Source organism: Stegodyphus dumicola, chromosome 12, assembly GCF_044657685.1.
Source record: "Stegodyphus dumicola isolate Sdum_Otavi_A_Nest chromosome 12, ASM4465768v1".
Classification (NCBI taxonomy): domain Eukaryota; kingdom Metazoa; phylum Arthropoda; class Arachnida; order Araneae; family Eresidae; genus Stegodyphus; species Stegodyphus dumicola.
This window is the reverse complement of record NC_140779.1, coordinates 32880864-32901966: the sequence shown is the minus strand read 5'-3', so window position 1 is coordinate 32901966 and position 21103 is coordinate 32880864. Positions and strand designations below refer to the sequence as shown.

At 30.8% G+C, this 21103-nt stretch overlaps 1 pseudogene across 1 annotated transcript in view; it reads right to left on the bottom strand.

Moving 5' to 3' along the window:
• LOC146993528 (putative ribosomal RNA-processing protein 7 homolog B pseudogene) overlaps positions 1–5694 on the bottom strand; it is a 39691-nt pseudogene extending 33997 nt beyond the window's left edge. Inside the window, exon 1 of the transcript XR_015044381.1 lies at positions 2497–5694. The product of XR_015044381.1 is annotated as a putative ribosomal RNA-processing protein 7 homolog B pseudogene, transcript variant X2 (transcript). The remainder of the gene's footprint in view (positions 1–2496) is intronic.
• Between the last annotated feature and the right edge of the window lie 15409 nt (positions 5695–21103).

Genomic DNA, 21103 nt, shown 5'->3' with positions numbered 1-21103 from the left:
GCTTCAACATTTGATCATTACAAAAACTTATATACAGATTCAGTTGTGCATTTATTCAATCTCTTTTTGTCCCCTTTTTTATATGGATATTATACAGTGTTTACCATTTCTAAAGCAGAAGTTCATATATATAGCAGATTAAAAAATGGATGTGAATAAATCACCCAAAAGGGATTGTTAGTTTTTTTATGCTTTTTCAGAGCTCACAGTCTACCAGTTTGCTCTTGCACTCACTCCTGCTACCCCCTCCCTTTTGTGGTCTTTTTAGCTTTATTGTTAATTTTTTTTTTCCTCTTACACCACATACGCAGCAAAGTCACAAAATTTTTAAAAGCAACAGATGTTTAAAATTCTCAATGCAGTATTAAATGTTGCATTTTTCTTTTTCCATTCTTTTCCCAGCTCATGATATCAGTGTTTAGTTTTCTTACTAAGATGGCTTGGCTTACAAAAATTTTTGTTTGTCTTCTTTTTATTAGCTTTTTTGTGTTAATTTCATTTATTAAATTTCATGTTCTTTGCACATAAAATTCAATTCAACAGCAAAATCACAAAATATTCAAAAACAGAATGATACCTTTTGAATTCTCAATAGAGTGTTAGAGGTAGCCATGGTATATTTTTATATTTGTTAGATTCTTTCTCTCTCTCTCTCTCCTTTTTTTTTTTAAAGAAATGATATACCAAATAATATAGCAAATATAATATAATAAAAGAAATAATATAACTGCAGCAACTATTGCAGCTTCAAATAAATATGCCTTTACCCAAAGAAAAAGGTAAGCATTTTTTTGATATTTCAGAATGTTGCTAATGAAAGATTATCAAATATTGTCGACTTGTCAACCATTTTTGTCACTAATGTCCATTAGAGGAGTTTTTTTTTTTTTTTTTTCTTCTTTTGTCTAATTCTAATTTAGTTTCCCTAACAGTTCCAGTGTCAGCTTACTCAGAATAAAAATTCTTTAAAATAATATTTGAAATGAAGATATGGAAACACAATAAATAACCACAGATTCAAAATTAAATGAAATACTTATTCATGAAGAACAAAACTAACATACAAAATGACCCAATAATAAATGAAGCAAATACAGTAAAATCAACTTGTATTCAAATAAACAAGCATTTATAACAGTATGCATTTGAAACTGTATTATGTCATGTTTGCTCATAACATTACCACTAGTACTCTATCCAGAATGAAAACAATTTCAGCTATTGCCTATTGTTTTCTTTCATTTGTTATTATTTAAGTTTATTTTATGCTATAGATTTGTATATATAAAATGCTGATCTAAATGTAATAAGATATTAGTGGACATTAATGTTGTAAATGCTTATAACATTTGACAATAAAATGTTTTAAAGAAAAGTAGTCAGTCAATCATGGAATGTGTTAAGTTACATAAACTTGATGCTCAAATTTTAAATTAATTATTTTATTGAAATTACATTTTTAATTTATTATCTTTATTAGTAACTATTGCAACAGCTGTTTCTATTATAATTTAATCAAGAACTCAATAAAACATCTTTAAGTTTTATCCTAATGTTAAATTGTGGAATTAAAATTCTTTATTTTTATTATGATAATTTAAATAAGCTTATCACTAGAACTATAAATGCGTGACATAAGCATATACATAAGGCAAAGCATAGATTAAGTTGCTCGTATTTGTTAATTTCAATATTATGTAATGCCTAATTTTCTTTAATTTATTTTATTTGCCTTTGTTTGTTAAAGTTTAGTAAATATCGTAATAATAATTTTTTGAGTATATGTTACAGAAAATAAGTTCAATGTGAACATTTAACAAATGATAAAAAATTTTAACTTATAGCATTGTACATTCCATAATACTAACCAGGACATTGCAGTTTATATGCATAGCTTTACCATTTTTCAAGTTTCTATAATTTGTAAATTAAAAAAATTAATAATATATATTTGTTGAAAATGTTTCCATAGCTAGAAATTGTGGGGGGATTACGTATGAGATTATTTCGTAACACTGGAAAACATTCCTTATTTTGCTCAGTTACACTGTGCAATTACTTTTAATGTTAAAAAAAGGGGGGCTCATTGCTAAAATTAGCTTAGAAGGACTATAATTTAATATTTTAATAAGTTAACTGTGTAATGAAATACAGGCTTTTTCACTTGAAATAGAAAAAAGAATTACACTTTTGTACTACTTACCATTAAAAGAATTTCTTTAGACTAATTAAATGTTATTCTATTTTTGTTTGTTGGTTAACCCTTATATCATGAACTTCAAATGTAACAATCACAGTGTAGTAAAGATCATCAGCGCAAGTCAGTGTTGATTTCAAATCAAGGCTTTGCTAAATGATATTGGTCACTAATGAAAGTGTAGAATAGTGATCAAGTATCCAATTTTCAAAGGAAAACATTTTTAATGCAATAATTAATTCTTTTAAGTTTTTAAAATCAATCATTTTAAAAAACAAAACATTTAAAATTTTACTTACTTTAAATATAAAATGATTTCGTGAAACAGAGCACATTATCCATTTGCCCTTTTTAAAATGAAATTGAATGATTTTTAGTTTGTTAGATAGTTGAATATACCAAACTTCTCAACTGGTTATTTCTTCGAAATATGTTTTAAATATCCATCTCTGAAGAAGTACATACATATTAAGAATTACAAACTTGGAAATCTCTTGTTAACATGTTAAACCCATCTTTGGTCCAGGACTTCCAAACATACACTTCATTAATTCTTTTAAGATTTTTTTCCCCTTACAACTTTTAACTTTCATTAGCTTCTAATATGTATTTATTATAATATTTGGCTCTGATATATTCAGTATTGGAATGCACATGACAGTGTTCTGCTTATTTTAGTTCTCAGGGTCTCTAAGATGGGGATGAAATTGCTTCTTCATATTTTTTACAGTTTATTCTTATTCACATTGCACGTAAGTTAGGTAATCAATTTTAGAGGTATGGTTATGTATTCTGGGTTATCAAAAGCACATGCAACAGATGCATAATTTGAGAAGTGGGTTGTCTCAATTATGTAAGAATCGGGCAATGGCTGAATTTCCTAGAATTTCTGTTATTAAAAAATAAAGAATCGGCATGTGTATTTATTACATTGTTGAAAGACAGTAGCATCTACAGCCTTCATATTTTGAATACATGTCATTCCATGCCCTAACAGTACATTTTTAAAATTTATTTATCTTAGATTTTGTGCAAATTTAAGGAATTTTTGACTTCATGATTTATTTAAAACCAAGTGTGTTACATTTTGGCAAAGATATTTTTCTTTCAAATTTAATCAACAAACTTAGCAATTTAGAGGGAATGTATTGCCATTTGACAAAGCATAAAATATTTATCTTTTGAACTTAATCTATAAACTTAGCAGTTTAAAACCAATGTGTTGACACTGCCCAAAATAAAATACTTTTATCTTGTGTGTGGCAATATATTGTTATTTGACAAAGCACAAGATATTTGTGTTTCAATTTATTCTCGCTGATTTTAACGAAAGCTTCCCATCACTGCAAATATCGTCTGCACATTGGTATGTTTAATCATATTTTGCCATTTGAAAGGAAGAGACTTTCTTTAGAACTGTGTTTCTTAACCTAATAAAAGAAATAATATAACTGCAGCAGCAATTGCAGCTTCAAATAAATATGCCTTTACCCAAAGAAAACGGTAAGCATTTTTTGGATACTTCAGAATTTTGCTAATGAAAGATATTGTCGACTTGCCAACCATTTTTGTCACTAAAGTCCATTAGAGGAGTTTTTTTTTCTTTTGTCTAATTCTAATTTAGTTCTCCTAACAGTTCCAGTGTCGACTTACTCAGAATAAAAGTTCTTTAAAATAATATTTGAAATGAAGGTATGGAAACACAATAAATAACCACTGTTGTGAAATGAACTGACCAGCGTAAGGCGCTGCTGTTCGTGACGTCAGCCTGCGTGCTGAGTGTATGGAATGTTTTTTGCTTGTAGACGGAACGACAGCTGATCTCAGAGGAGTGATACTATTTTGATGGAAATAAAGAATGACTTATTAAGAATTTTTTGTCTTTATTCACAATGCACTCAGCTTCGAGTAGAGGCGTCCCGCAACTGAACGAACTGTTGTGAATATATTTGATTTATATATTTTCTATGTTCTCCATAACAACCACAGATTCACTGGTTCATGGACCCATTGGGGGTCCATGGGTCATATTTTGGGGGTCCGCCAACTGCTCCTAATTTTTAAAATGTTTGCATCAATATTTAAAAAAAAACTTTTTTTGTCACGGGCAACCTCTGTAAGCCGCCTGACTGCCATTTCCCAATTATAGAGACCTCCACGATATGAGGAAAGAACATTCGAAACCATATAAAATTTGAAAATTTTAGAAACACAAAGTATCCTTTGCATTTTACTTCACTTGGAAATAAAGTGACGTTAAAATCAGTTCCGCAAAGTTTTAAAACAAAATATTTGTTTTACTTTTTCATAAATTGTAATTAAAGTATTTTTTCAAGTGTTTTTTTCTTAATGTTTGATTATTTGATGTTTTTTGTAGCCCAAAATGTCCAAAAAAAAAAAAAGGAAGTATGATGAAAATTATGTAAAATATGGATTCTGTTGCATGAAGGAATCGGACGGTGTTAAAAAGCCACAATGCTTTCTGTGTGGAAAAGTTTTGGCAAACGCCAGTATGAAACCGAAAAAATTGATAGAGCATCTCAAATCTCTTCATCCTGAAAATGCATCTAAGGATCTAGAATTTTTTACAAAGAAGAAAGCCCAGTTTTCGAAATCTGGAACATTAACCAAACTTGGATTTGGTATTTCACAAAAACCTTTGGTTGAGGCATCTTTCAGAGTTGCATATCGTGTTGCCAAAAGTAAGAAACTGCATACTATTAGAGAGACATTAATTAAGCCATGTACGCTGGAAATGGTTGAATTAGTTTGTGGACTGGAACAGAGGAAAAAATTTGAGGCTATTCCATTGTCCAAGGATGTGATACATTCAAGAATAGTTGAAATTTCTTGCAATATCTTGAAACAGATCATCAATGAATTGAAAGCATCGCCATTTCCCTTTTTTATGCAACTAGATGAAACTACAGACATCTCGAATTGTAGTCAACTTCTTGTTTTTGTTCGTTACGTGTCTGCTGATACTATCAAAGAAGAATTCTTATTTTGTGACCCTCTTTTCCAAACTACAAAGGCAGTTTGATGTTTTAGCGATTTTAAATGTTTTCTTTTCCAAAAACGGCTTTGACTGGAAACAAAAACTTCTTTCACTTTTTACGGATGGAGCACCTGCGATGCTTTGGCAATAAATCTGGTTTTGCCCATTTGGTAAAAAAAGGGGCTCCTAATGTTATTGTTACACATTGTTTTTTACATAGACATGCACTGGCTACAAAAACTCTTCCAACCAGCTTAAAAGAAGTATTGTCAATAGTTATTAAAACTGTGAATTTTATTAAAAGTAGAGCTCTTAATCATTGTCCTTTTAAAACACTGTGTCAAGAAATGAACGCAGAACATGAGGTACTTCTGTACCACACAGAAGTGTGCTGGCTGTCACGAGGGCAGGTTTTGAAACGAATTTTCATGTTGAAGACAGGAAGTATCACTTTTTTTAAAAGAAAAACATAACTCGCTCTTCGAATATTTCAAGAAAAAAGATTTTATATGTAAATTGGCTTACCTGGCAGACATTTTTAACCATATGAACGATACATGTCTTTCAATTCAAGGGCCTGATACAACAATTATGGACGCCACTGAGAAACTACAGGCATTTTTATTGAAAATATCACTTTGGAAAATTAGAATTCAAAATGGGATATATGCAAACTTTCAAATGTTGGACAAAGTGCTTTTTGAAAATGTATCTCGGAAAGATAATTTGTTATTGAGTAACTTGAAAAATGAAATCTGTGAACACCTGGAAGTACTTCATGTTTCATTTGAAAAATATTTCAATTCGGATGGAATAAATATAAAAGATGAGTTGTGGATTCGTAATCCTTTTCTTTGTGATATTGACTGTATCGATGACATGAACCTTGCCAAAGATGAGCTAATTGATTTGAAAACAAAGTCCTTGTTAAAAATAGATTTCGATTCAAAAACTCTTGGAGAGATTTGGTCTTCTTTAAGAGAAGCCTACCCATTGCTTGTAAAACGAGCTATGACAGTCATTATTCCGTTTGGTACAGTATATCTTTGCAAAGCAGGATTTTCCACACTTGTCACAATAAAAACAAAACATCGAAATAGACTGAATGCCGAACATGATATGCGCGTTGCTTTGTCGAAAACCATCCCTCAATTAAATATATTAATCAAGGAAAAGCAGCAACAGCCTTCACATTAAAAATTTTAATTTCTTCAATTTTTTATACTATTGAAATAAAAATATTAAAATAATTAAATAATAAAACAGAATATATTTTGTAATAAATGATGTTTAAGCAATTTTTTTTCACAGAGGGGTCCGTGACATATTTAAAATTTTTAAAGTGGTTCATTGTGCCAAAAAGGTTAAGAAACACTGCTTTAGAACACTGTTTTGCTAAATTTTTAAAATAATATAGTTATCATTAAGTACAAGGTATGCTACCAGATTAGAACATCCTTTACTTCCAATTCTATTGCAAAAAGCCAGCTACAGAATGTCACCAAATCATATACAGTACAAAGTCCGTAATCCGGACGTCCATTATCTGGACCTCAAAGCCACAAACTTACGCATGCGCGTAAAGCCAGAAAAGCGTTTACCCATGCGTGCTTCCAATAGTGAAGAAAGTAACAGAGAACGTTATTCAAAATGAAAAAATTTCGATTGACAAGTTAGTCAGTATTCTCGACACAGCGACTTGAACGGTGGAACTTTGTAACTGAACAAAAAATTAAGTCTGTTTATAGAATTAAAGGAAAAGTATTAGCACAAAAAACGAAGCAACTTAAACAACTTACATTGAAAGAAATCGTTACTAATGTAAGCAAATAAATATTAAGCTTTTTTTTTTGTAAATTTTGATTCCCTTTAGATCATAATTACTCTTTATTTCATAAATTACGGTTTCATATTTTTAATTGTATAATTTCTGCATGCCATCTTACCAGATTTAAATTGAAGATCTATAATCCGGAATCGCCGAAGTCCCGACGAGTCCGGATTACGGACTTTGTACTGTATATAGCTTTAGGTAGTAATGTTGTACAGTGGTGTGGCTAGGGTGGGGCAAGGGGGGACGTCTATACCCGGGCACAGCATCCAAGGGGTGCCAAATTTGTGCTATGAAATTTTTTAATGAAATGTTTTCAATTTTTGGTACACAGAAAGGATGGCAAATTCTTTAGGCACTGAAAACTAGCTACACCCCTGATGTTGTAGCATATAATACTGTGAAGGTTTGGTATTGAAAATTCAAAAACAAGTGCTATGACATTCAAGAAGCAGTGCTCTATTCGGCCTGCAACAACTTGTGGAGGAAGATCAGTTCACAACCACTTAAGAGCTCACTAACGAGTTAGACATTACTGCCATGACCATTAGTCATGCTATGCATTGCATAAACTTGATATACAAGTTCAGTCGCTGGGTGCTGCTTGAGCTGACTCAAGCAAATAAAGACAGATGTGTCTGTACTAATCTGCTCAAATACCAATGCAAAGACAAAATTCTGGACTGGATTGTCACTTGTGCTATCTTCCATTCTGTCCGAAATAAAATTAACCTGGTTTTGGACTCGCTACAAAAAAAAATTTTCACAACTGAAGCTACGAAGCCGTCTAAATTTATAAAGATCGGGCAAAAGTCAATCCATATAAAAATAATAGCAATTTACATTATATTTTGCAAGAAATTTGTGAAAGTCTACACTGGCAAATTTCTTTTCAATAATATCTGAACCAAATGGTAGGGTATCTATTTCTTATAATATTGACTACTAACTGCAAATTCAAGGAAACTGCATACTGTTGGGAAAGAATTGAGTCTACCATAAAAAAGATATTAGTGACTATGCTACATAAGTCACCGACCCAAAAAAGTCTCTTTTATTAATGCCAGAGTACGAAACAAGAACTGATAAGATGGATCAAAACACTGAAGACTTTTGAGAACATCTCATTTTTCAATACAATTTGATCAATCGACTTTGCCAGAGAATAAAACTTACATCTTGCTTATGTGGGTTTTAAGAGGTATCAATAAATGTGTCCATAGTTATAATTTGACCAAACTTTAGTAACTAATACTAAAAGAGAAACATTATTTCATATCATATATTTTTTTTTATCAGAAAGAAATTTCCTTGAATGAAATATTGGCATCAACAAATGGTTAAATGGTTTTATGGCAAATTTGAAAGCAGAGTTACCAGATACTGGCCATATACTGTTATTCACTAGCAACATCTAGATTTTCTAGTGAATGTACCGGAATACTTACATATCTCACTTTATCTCGTCATCGTGAACAAACAGAGAAGTAATTCTTTGAATGATAGATCGCATGCGTAGCTCTGTATCGAAAATTCCGAGTTTCTTTGTACAGAAGATCCTTTACCATCAGAGCAAGTCTGCTTGATCCCATTTCCAAACATTTTAGCTCATTGCTAGAAATTTGCGGAGGCAAAAATGATATAAAACTAAAAAACAGATGTAGCTTATGCGATTTTTTTAAAAAATAAATTCAGTGAATGGGACCTTCATCTATGAGATGAGGACTTAATTCTAATGAAAATCAAAAATGGAATTTCTATGTTTGTGATAAGCTCAGATATATATAAAAGAAACTCAATCTGGGGAGAATACAGCCAGTTTCCTATTTTATCAAATGTTGAAAAAAAAAAGGACAAAGATGTACTTCAATGTTGGTGATATTTGGAAGATCAGAAACTGAAATTCAAGAACTAATTTTAAGATATTTTAAAAATGGATTCTGGATCTATTTACTATTGCAAGTTCTGAAGCATATCCAAAGTTAGAATAAGAACTTATTAAATAAAAGCAAATGGAAGAGTTGAAATTTAAATTTAGATCTTCACAGCAGCAGAAGCAGAGTTCAAGACATTATCATGATTTACGAAATATTGCAGAAATATTTCTCATGGCATTCCCTTTGTCTTATTTCGTGGAATGGGTGTTCAAAGCAGTAGCAACTCTTAATAATTAAGAAAAGAAATTAGTAACAGATTATGGATATTTGAGAATATTGATAAGAAAAATTATGTTGAATATAGATAAATTGATAGAAATCCATGATAATCCTTCTCATTAAATATTTTTCTTACTAGTTTAGATAATATTCTTAACTGTTATAGGGTAATTTAGTTAAATATTTAAATATATACTATCAGTTTCATTAATATATGAGGGTTGGGGCAAAAGTCATGGCAACTCTTTTTTTTCTTGTAGATATGCGAATGGATCACAAAACGTATATGTGTCGTGTGGAAGTTATGCAGGCATAGTGTGTATGCAGAACAACAGATGGCTCTGTGGTAGCGAGGGCTCTGAAATCAGTTGGTGAGTGTCGTGCGAGATGGAAGTAACCCGTGTTGAGCAGCACACTTACATCAAAATAGCCATTTTCCAAGGGAGAAATGTGATGGAATGTCACAGTGAATTAGTAGAAGCTCTTGGGAATAATGCCTTATCATACCGTACAGTAGCACGGTAAGTATGAAAGTTTCAGTAAGGACGTGTGTCAACCAGTGATGAGCAACGTTCAGAACGACCGGTGAGTGTGCTGACTCACTTGGCACGTGCCGTCATCGAGCACCTCACGGATGAAAACAGACGATGGACATTACTGGAGTTAGAGCAGTACCTCCTATATACGAAGCCAAGCCTCTAGGGTTGCTTGAACGGTCTGACGTCATCTAAGTCGTCATTCCTACTATCTTCCTCGCGGCAAAGAATGAAAGAATATACTTCGGTGTCGTAGCGTAGTGAACTGACTCTTGTTTGAAAGCGTAGTGTGCTCTAATAGAACATTTTTCATTTAAATTACTTTATTTATTTTTTATTATGCCACATAAATGCTGTGTTGCAACATGCAAAGGAAATTATAAGAATGGCCCGAAGGTGGCTGTATTTAGTTTTCCTACGGAAGAACAACTGAGAAAACAATGAATTTGGAACTGCAAACGAAAAGATGGATTCAAGCCTACGAAACATTCAAAGGTAAGCATGCATTTCATTTTTAAATTAGAAAATTGCTGAAAGATTAATGTCATTGAAAGAAACATGGCTTGAAAATGTGAAAACAAAAAATTCTGATTGCAAGGGAAATAATTTACTAAAGTTCCATTGCATTCAACCATAGAAAATAAAACGGAAGTTTTAATTACTTTCTATACAAGCATAGTTATATATTTATTTACTAGGCAGAAATTTCTCTTATCCCATTATGAATGAGTATTATTAATGAATTCTTTCAGTAATTTATATTTTCGGCGTCGGGATCTTTATAACACGCACATTGATTTGGGATTGATTAATCTTTCAGGAAGTTATGTTATACAGAGCTTATACTGAATTTTAAAGTGATTATAAAATGGACCCTTTTCTCAATAACTAGTCAATAGAAAATCCACCAACCTTATAATGTTCATATTATAACTTTAAGTAGATAAATATAAAATGCTTCAAGTCGTAATTTTAAAGCCGTTAATTTAAAGTTGTTTTAGATATAAGTATTTAACTGTTTGGGTATACTATTTCTTTTAATTTAGATAAGTCTCGTTCCACCTATTTTATTTTTCTTTTTTTCTTTTTAAAACTGAATGTATGCAATGCCCCTTTATTATATGCTAGGAGCATTTGAGAATGCATTTTGCTCGTAACTCATGTGAACAGGAAATTAATGCTAATTATACAATGTTCTAAACTTTATTAATTCTAAAATCCTTAAAAAAATTATGAAATATATGTAAAAGAAAACAATCGTATAAATGGACTAGTTTTGACAGTAATTATAATTTCTGGAATAAGTTACAAGGTGTTTAAATTAAACTGTCTTGTTCAAATAATATTGCCTAAGATTGTAAGCTTACTAGTTTTCATATACTAGTTTACATGTTACATAGCTTACTAGTTTACATGTTAGCATAAATCCTAATTAGCCTATTAAATTGTTTCATGCACGCACACATCTATAAAAGTACGAGTTTCTTATGCCAATAACACCTACCTTGTTACAGTGGTTCACTTGCTACTGGCAGTAAGTTCTTGTGGGCTTGAAATTTACATTAATTTCTTATCTAAAACCACTTATATAAGGGGTTTTGTTTATTTATACTTGTTGCAACGGAATATGAAAATGTTTCATTGTATTAATAAGTTATATAACTTTTAAAATTTCTGAAAAATGTTAAGAAAATTATATGGAAAATAAGCAATCTAGTGAGCCTTCCACAGTAATATAATGTCAAACACGATTGATGAATGTGAATATTTCACTCCAAAATTACATAAGAATAGCCTAAAATATTTAATTACTGCAAATAAACTGTTAAATATACAAATTCTTGTTTATTTCTTTGTGTATCATATTTTAGCACTTATACTTGTTTTCAATAATTCAAGAAAAATGAATTTTTTTAATGACTAATGATGTTTTATGCTCTTAAACATTCATAGGCACACAAGTAAATTTGTACTTCTGGTTGTAAACATATCATTTGTAAAAGTGTTTAGAAAAAGAGCCAGTAACTTTATATTTGAATGGTACGAATGAATGTGGTTAATCTTATTCTTATCCATCAACTGATGGTTAATCTTATTCTTTTTATAACTGTATTATCACCATTTTGAATGTAATTCCATAACCAAGTGTTGTTTTCAAATAACTGAAGAAAGAAATATTTAGGATGTAGCAATTATATATTACATGAGCAATTGTATGTTACCTGAGGATGTATCAATTAAATATTACTTATGTTATATGCATTTGACATATGACAACAAACATGTGCTAATTATTTGCACTTTTCAAAACTTTATGACAGCATCCATGGCTCGTTTTAGCCCAAAAGAGTTAATAGTTTTGTTTTAAGATTTTGCATTATTCACTCTAAATGGCTGCATCACTTTTTTGCGTTGTGCACTTTAAATGGCTATATCTCTTCAAATTGTTACCATCCAAACATTATCGCCCTGTATTATTTTTAAAAAAATTAAATGATGAACGTTTTCCACAACGGTAACCCTTCCCTTAAGCAGATAGCTCTTGAGTGCTTTGCCATGATTAAATAAAAATACAATAAAACCCTTAATAGACTGTGCATGTATTTAAAGGATGGCGAATGCTTACGATTTTATAATTGTTTAACCTTTTGATGCATGTTTATTTATTTGTTCTTTTTCATATTAAAAGGTGTGTGAACTTCACTTCAAGCAAGAGGATGTTCTGAGGCAAACTGAATTCTTTGATGAGAAAACTGGAAAGAAGATCATTATACCATTGTCATATCCTCGTTTAAAGAATGGTGCAATTCCAAGTCTGTTTCCTGATGGTCCGAGTCATCTTAGTTTCAGTGTTTCATCAAGGGAAACAGCAGAGCATAAAAGACTCAAAAGAGAACAAGATGCACTCGAAAAAGCCTTAGCCTGTAGCTTAGCTGAAAAGGAAGAGTATGAACGAAAACAAATGTTTTATAATTTAGATGAACTAAAAATTTGTTTTAATACTGTGAATTTACCAGATAACTGGATAGTTATACATAGGCCTATACATACTATGATTCTTAATATTTCTAATGACAATCATCCAAGAATTCTAAAATCATTATTTATTGATTGTAATTTGAATATATCTGTAGCAATTAGAAATATACCTATTAAATCACTGAAGCAATATGTAATCCCATCAAAAATTAACAATCTTAAAGATCTTTTAAGTATTTTAGAGAAATTAGACCTATTTGCCTCAAATGATTCATCTGAAGACAGTATTCAAAATTATTTATAAATTGTAAATGAATAAATGACAATTTTAAAAGAGAAAATTCCACATAAAAACAATGAAATAAATTTTCTCCTTGAGCAACTATCAAACTTGAATTCAGAAAAACAACAATATAGGTATTCTGCAGACTTTCTAATATTTTCCACTTTACTTCACACAATTTCACCACATGCATATAATTTTATTCGAAATTCAGAAAATATTATTATGCCTCATCCACGGACCATTCAGAAAATTTTTTCAGATTTTAATATATATCCAATAAATGAACAATACAACCAAAAGTTCCTAAGCTACATAAAATTTAAATTTTAAGAACTATCAGAAAAAGATCTGTTTGTTATTTTAATGATTGATGAAATTCATCTAAATCAAGCATTTGATTATAAAGGTGGTAATTTGTGTGGAATGGCATATAATTGCAAAAATGCTGCGTCTAGTGCATATGTTTTCATGATTCGCAGCCTATTATCTGTTTATAAGGATGTTGTACATATTTTGCCGGTGAAAACACTTAGTGCGGATAATTTGCATATTTATATTAAAAAAATTGTTGTGGGATTAGAAAATATTGGGTTTAAAATTATTGCTATTGTCACTGACAATAATTCGATTAATAAAAAGGCTATGTTTCTGTTTTCAGAACCACCTAAAGTTAGTATTGTTTATCAAAACCCTGTGGACAAATCTAGGCCAATGTTTTTTATTATTGATACAGTGCATATTTTAAAATGCATTAGAAATAACTGGATAAATCAAAAAAATAATAATCAGAGTATGTTTTTCCCAAGTTTTGATGATGCTTCACATATTGAAACTGCATCTTTTTCTTGTATTAAAAAATTACATGAATCTGAAACTGGTAAGTTATTAAAGTATGCTTATGGTCTGACAATAAAAGCTCTATATCCAACTAACTTAGAAAAACAAAGTGTAAAGCTTGCATTGCAGATTTTTAATGATAATGTTGTTGAAGCATTATTTTCTTTTGGGCAGCAGAAAGAAATAATAAATTTCCAAGAAACTGGAAACTTTATTAAAATAATAAACACATGGTGGTCAATTGTAAATGTGAAATCTATTTTTAAAGGGGTTCATAAAAATAATGTATTTGAAACACCTTTCACTGTGGCAGAAAATGATGAAAAATATGTTTTTATGAATAACTTTTTGAATTGGCTAGATAGTTGGAAAAATTTGAATTTAACCTCTGGTTGCCTAACCAAAGAAACTCACTTTGCAGTATACCATACAACGTATGCTTTAATTGAGATATCAAGGTATTGTATAAATGAGTTGGGTTTTAAATACCTTTTACTTGGAAAAATACAAACAGATATGTTAGAGGCTAGATTTGGTAAGTAGAGGCAACTGGCTGGAGCTCACCATAATATTTCTATCAGACAGGTTTATGAAATAGAGGGTAAATTAAGACTTCAGAGTACATTATCAACCCTAATAAATTCTTCAAAATTTGGAAATATTCCTCTTCATGTATCTGATTTTAAAGACACCGAAGAACAAACTTTTGATGACACTGATGTACAAACATTCATAGATGAAATAACAGTTGAAGATAGTGATATACACGACATAAAATTGGATGTACCTATTTTGACTTATATAGCTGGATATTGCTGTTATAGTATGCTAAAAAAGTTAAAATGTGATGTATGTAAATCCAATATTACTATTGATAAGGAGTTAGCTTTAGAAAACGAAAATATTCATCATGGATTAAGGTTTTTGATAGAGGTCTTATGTATCCTCATCCTGATATTTTACATGCTGTTATATACAATTTTATTGTTGTTAAGAAACTTATTTCAGATGAATATGAGCAAAAATTTTTATTTTCGGCAAATCCACGAGTTACAGTGTATAAAATTACTCTAAATTTACTTCATGAAAAATTTTTTTTAGATTGAATGACTGTCCTAAACTTCATGACCCTCAAATTATTTTGAAAAACATCATACAAGCATCAACGAATATTTTTCTAAATAATTACTGCAAAAAGTTGAATGATAATCTTTTAAGTAACAATTTAAATAAGCAACGGAAATTGAAAACATTAAAAAAATAATTTATGCATACAGCAGAAATGACATATAGTATGTTTATAAGTTAGTAAACTTTATAAAATAAGATAGTGACACTAATCTATTGTTTCTTATTATCTTCAGACTTAACTTGTAATTCATTTTATTTAAATGAATATTTTTTGCAGAATGTAGATAGTATGTTAAATAAAAAAATAGTGCTTTTTCTATTTGTGTCGTGAAATCTTTACCAACTCTTTCAAAATGCATGCACACGCACAAAAAAAAAAAAAAAGCATTTGTAATAGTTAACTAATTATGACAGTAAAGTGCTAAAGTTGTTAAGTCTCTTATATAATATCATTTTGTGCAAAATAGGTGTATTTATTGTAAACTAGAGAAATATTGATTTTTGAAGATAAAATACTTTGCCAATTAATATTACTATTGTTTAGATTTTGAAATCAGTATCTTGCAATTTTTTAATATTATTTTAATTGAAGCAGACATGTTTATTACATTAATTTTACACTGTAAGAAGAAAATAAATACAATTTGTTTTTACCTACAATTCCATATGAGTTATTTTTATAGATATTCATGCATTTTTATGGAGGAAATTCACTGTATTCTTATACAATATTTTCATTGTAATACATGCTAAATTCTGTCAAAACTAAAATGAAATACTTTGGAATTAAAATTTCTAATGATGTGGTTGTACATATACAGGGGAAAACTTATCAACAATTAATTGAGTAAAAAAATATTTTTAATCCTTCCCAGCTGTAAGGCTTCATACTAAACTATTTTGATATTAAAGAGACTTAACTGTAATAAAAAATAAGTAGCATCAAGTTACATAAATAAATAGTCATCCCACCCTTTTTCCCACTGTAGTATGCAATGCCATTTCCTATTACTTCCAGTTATAAATTTATTACTACAAAAAATTCAGGCCAAAAATAAATAAATAAATAAAATCCTTTTTATATGTTTTGCATCCTAATTGTGTTGCTTTCCTTTAATAAAAATCTGAATTATTTTGAAAATTTTAAATCTTACGTTACATCTTAACAATCAGGCTATATTTATTTTCATTTCTAATAGGAAAATACATAAAACTTGTTATTCTTTCAATTCTAAGAATTGAGGACATTTGATCTATTTAGATGTTTTAAAAGTTCCTACTGATTGCCCTGATAAAAATTCCAGTAAGTACATATATAAACTTCATATTTATCATTTGCTAAAAAATTCTCAAATAAGTTACAATGAAATGTTTTCAGGAACAAAAATTTACAAGTTACAAAAAAAATTATATGCACATAATTAGACAAAAGGGATGTTACAAACATTTAACAATAAGAATGAAACATAAGAATTTTGAATTCCTAACAAGTGTCAAGTTTGTTGAATTTTTACAATTTTTCATTTTTATTATTGGGGAAGATGCAGTTATGTATTCTCAAATAATGATCTAATTTAAGATGGCTAAATATATGAAATACCGTATTTTAAAACTACCAATGAATAAATATTGATAGATGCTAAAAAATAGTATTTTTCAAATCATTCTCCAGGTTTCTCATCTGTTAAGAAATTCAGTCCCACACTGAAGTGAAAAAAAGGCGGAAAATGACTAAACAATTATGTGTAAATTTGTATTTACGAGAAACGGAAAATGCCGTTATAAATTGATTAAAATTAATTTAAGGATTTTTAGTGTTACTTGCTTAATTATGCGTTATCCTCTTTGTTAATAAGAATATATTTAATAATGGAAGAAAATATTTAATAAAATATATATTCTTCAGAAAGCAAACCAGCATCAGCCAGATATTCAGTATATATTTATTACTACTAATCTGAAGTATGTTGAATTAATTTCTTTACTATACTATTATTATTTTAAGCGTAAAAATATATAAGGAAAGTAAGGTTAGGTATTTGAAATTAGAAAATGCAGTCGATGAAATCAAATCGGAATATATATCTTTGCACACATACATATATATATATTTAAAACCAAACGATACAGTAAGCCTTATGCAAGGAAATAAAAACTACTTTTCATTTTCTCTCCTCTTAAAGGAATAACAGCGATAAGTGCTTTCATGTGGCAACCATGCTTTCTGTACATAAGGACGACTTTAGTGACGTAGTGTGCGGCGCGCCGTGGCTTCGTTTATAGGAGGTACTGGTTAGAGAGGGCAAGTGGCATCGCGAAACGCACCATCCAAAGGATATTGTGTAATGAGCTACAACTACGCAAAATCGCTTTGCGGTGGGTACTGCATGCACTAACGGAAGTTCAAAGGTGGGTGTGCTATGCAATATGCTCTGACCGCTTTGCATGCTGGCAACAGGACGGCGATCAATTCTTATCACGAATAATCGCCATCGATGAATTTTGGGCCAGGGCATACGAAACAGAACTGAAACGTCAGTCGGCAGAGTTGCGACATCTTGGATCACCAAGGCAGCAGAAGGTCCATCAGAATCCTTCCCCAATCAAATTGATGTTGATCGTTGCATATGACATCAGGGGTGTCATTGCCACTTTGTTCCTCATGGCATCATGGCAGAACAAGGACTTCCTGGTCAGACAGGTACGACGTGGCGTTCGGGATAAACGTCCAGATCTTGTGGCCAGTGCAATAATTCTGCACGCAAGACCACATAAAGCAGAGTGTATACGGCAGCTACTCTGACATTGGGAATGGGAAGAACTGAAGCATCCACCGTACTCTCCTGACCTTTCGCCCTGTGACTTTGATCTCATTCCCAAGGTTAAGGAACCAATGCGTAGTAGGTGGTTTGCAACACAAGAGGACATTGCGTCAACAGATGCCCCGATTCACACATGGTGCGGCAAATGCTGAGGCTGATGGTATTCAGCGCCTCCCACATCATTGGCAGCATGTGGTGACAATAGCAGAGGGACTATATTGAGGGTCTTTAGGCTCAGATTTGTCATGTCAAATTTATGTGTATCGTGTTTTCATTCCTTCACGTGGTGAAGGCTATATTGTCCTATATACTACCATAATAAATTCGTGTGTTAAGATATTTCAGTGCTATTCATTGTCCACACATGTAGTTAAGACCTTGTCCTTTCGTCTGTATATGTCACATTTTGCAACCGGACCAGACTGGTAAGAAAAAAATAGTTGCCATGGCTTTTGCCCCAAACTACATACAAGTAGCCCAATCTCATCATTACTGTTTTATTTTATTGTATATTTTTATTGAAAAAAAAATATTGGTTGTTTCTAGGGAAGTGCTGAGCCAGTGGCGTAGCAAGGGGGAGCAATGAGGTGCATGATGCCCTCGGCGCCTCTCGCAGAGGGGTGCCAAATGGTCTCCAAACAAGATTTTCATCATATCACTGTGTTTTTTCCAGGGGGTGCCAAGAAGGTACTTTCCCCTGGGCGCCAGTTATGCTCGCTACTCCACTGTGCTGAGCATTCAGCTTTTCTAAAAATGGGTGTTAAATTCAAAACATTTGAGAAACGCATATGTAATCTCTTCTGTATTTTAATGATATTATCATTAACCCCTTTCTGAGGAAACTTTACGAGGTTTTGTAACGTACGTAAACAGAAAAAGGAATTTTACCGCAAAAATAATATGTATGATTGCTACAAAATGATTATGTTCTATATCATCCAATGTAGCTGCTATCTTGAAATTGTGCCTTCCTGGTGCCGATCATGACGTCAAAAAAAAAAATCGCCAAAAAACAAGAGGCACCCAATTGTAAACTTTTACCCAGCATTTTTCCAGAAATTTGTTTTAAAACAACTTACAAATGCAAGAAATGTTGGTTGATCTTTGGATTATGGTAACTTGGCGATTTTTTGGCGACCAACTCTGCTACAGCAACCCTCTATTTTTTTTTTCCGCCGAGTAAAGACATGTTTCTTTTCTTTTTATTTACTGAACACTTTTTCCAACAATCTACCAGCCGAATTACACTTATGCTAGAAATTTTATGTAACAAAACTGCTTAATCATGACAAATATTAACTGCAAAATTGGGAAAAAGTGCACAATCGCAAACTCCTTGTGCATTTTTCAGAATAGCACATACACATAAACCATTTACACATCGACTTATTTTTACTTAAAACAACATCCCAGAATTGCACAAAAATGGCAATGCACACATTCTTAACTCTATCCATCTACACTGCTATTTTCTCATAAATTACAAAAATGTGCACGAAAATGCAAAAAAATTCTGTGAATCTTTAAACTCGGTAAAAAGCACATATATGAAATTACCTGATCGCGAAAAAGTATATACCCTTTCCAAAGATGAACGTTTCCACGTATAAAAGAAATAAAATATCCAAAAACTTTTACCTCTAAATTATTATATTATAAATGTCACCAACGAATTCATACCGCAAACATTACAAATACTTAGTGTCAAATATTTAAATTATTTCCATGCACGTTTACTTCCACTGAAACGTATACAAAATTCCTACAAACATATAATTCACAAAACAACTATCATTTAATTAAAATATAATTAAATTCAAAAACACTACTTAAAAAATAAATAAGAACATACATTAAATTAATAAAAATTAGCTTACAATCTTAATTACTTTAAACTAAATCATTGCTAATAACAATTTTCCAATAATACGATATTAATTTATTTACTCCTTACATTTAGAACAATGCATAAAAATAATATCCTCAAATAATTAAAAATACTAACTTACCTAATCTGCGAATTTTTCCTCCATTCTTCCTCCGCTAAATAAAAAGCAAAATTCTCTTTATCACAATGCCTATATAGCCATTTCGAATTCACTTTAGTTAGGGCCATGGGATCCAAAAATTAACCAACATTGTTTCACACAACACAGAATAAAGCTAAATACAAAATTTCCAGATTTCCCCCCTTTTCCGATTAAAGAACTGCAGTTCGTCCATTAATGTCACATGACATATCTCATGATCTCTCATTTCCCTCACACAAAATAATGCGTAATCGGAACTGAGTGCTTCTCACATTATTACCAAAGTCCTAGGTAGTAACCTTTATCGCCTCCAAAATGTCGCCAAACTACTAGTTACCATATTCCAAAGGTCAGCCGAAATGTTTAACTTTTAAGCAACATCATTTTAATATTATATATATTTTTTCCAAACTGAAACCTGTATAAGCAGTATTTAATAATAAGAACTTAATGGTACCATAAAAATAGAAAAAGTTTATGAATAATATAAGGTAAGAGGGTGATAACGTATAACTTTAAGGATATTACACTGAAGAATATGAAATGGGCTCTAGTGTAGAATTGGGTGCCCCTTCGGTTAGCGCCAATTGTTTGTAAAATTTTGGCGATGAAATCTCATTTCTGGTTATCATGATAGTTTAACTTTGCTTTAGCCTCCTGATTTTTTTTAAATAAAAATAATTTGATGTGTACACGGACAAATTTAAAGTAGTGCGCAATGCCTAGTTAGTGCAATTCTGGGAATTTTTTTTAAGTGAAAACAGATTGATGTGTACATGGACACAGAGTTTATGCAATTCTTTGACTTCTTATTTTGATTTTGTGTAGCGGCCATCTTGAAATTGTGTCTTCCTGGCGCCGATCTTGACGTCAAAAAAGAATTGCCAAAAAACAAGGGGCACCCATTTGTAAACTTTTACCATGAAATGCAGCAGTGCTAAAAGATCTAGTTATTAATCACAGAAAATTAAAATATATAAGCACAAATATCTTCAAAATACTAAATTATTTCCCTATTTTAAATATCATTACAGTAATTATGTTTCATCATAAAAACTACAGTTGCTTGAAAAAAAAAAAAAAAAAAACTGTTGTAATGAATAAGATGCTTTCGTTAATAAAATTTTTCAATAATGCCAATTCACAAAATTTACGATTCCTGGAATATTCTTGTTTGGAAATTATCATTATTTAATATAATCAATTAAGTTTAATTATAGTTTACTATTAATACTATTAAAAAATACAAAGAAACAACTGCTGTAATGAACAAGATGCTTTCATTAATAAAAGTTTTCAA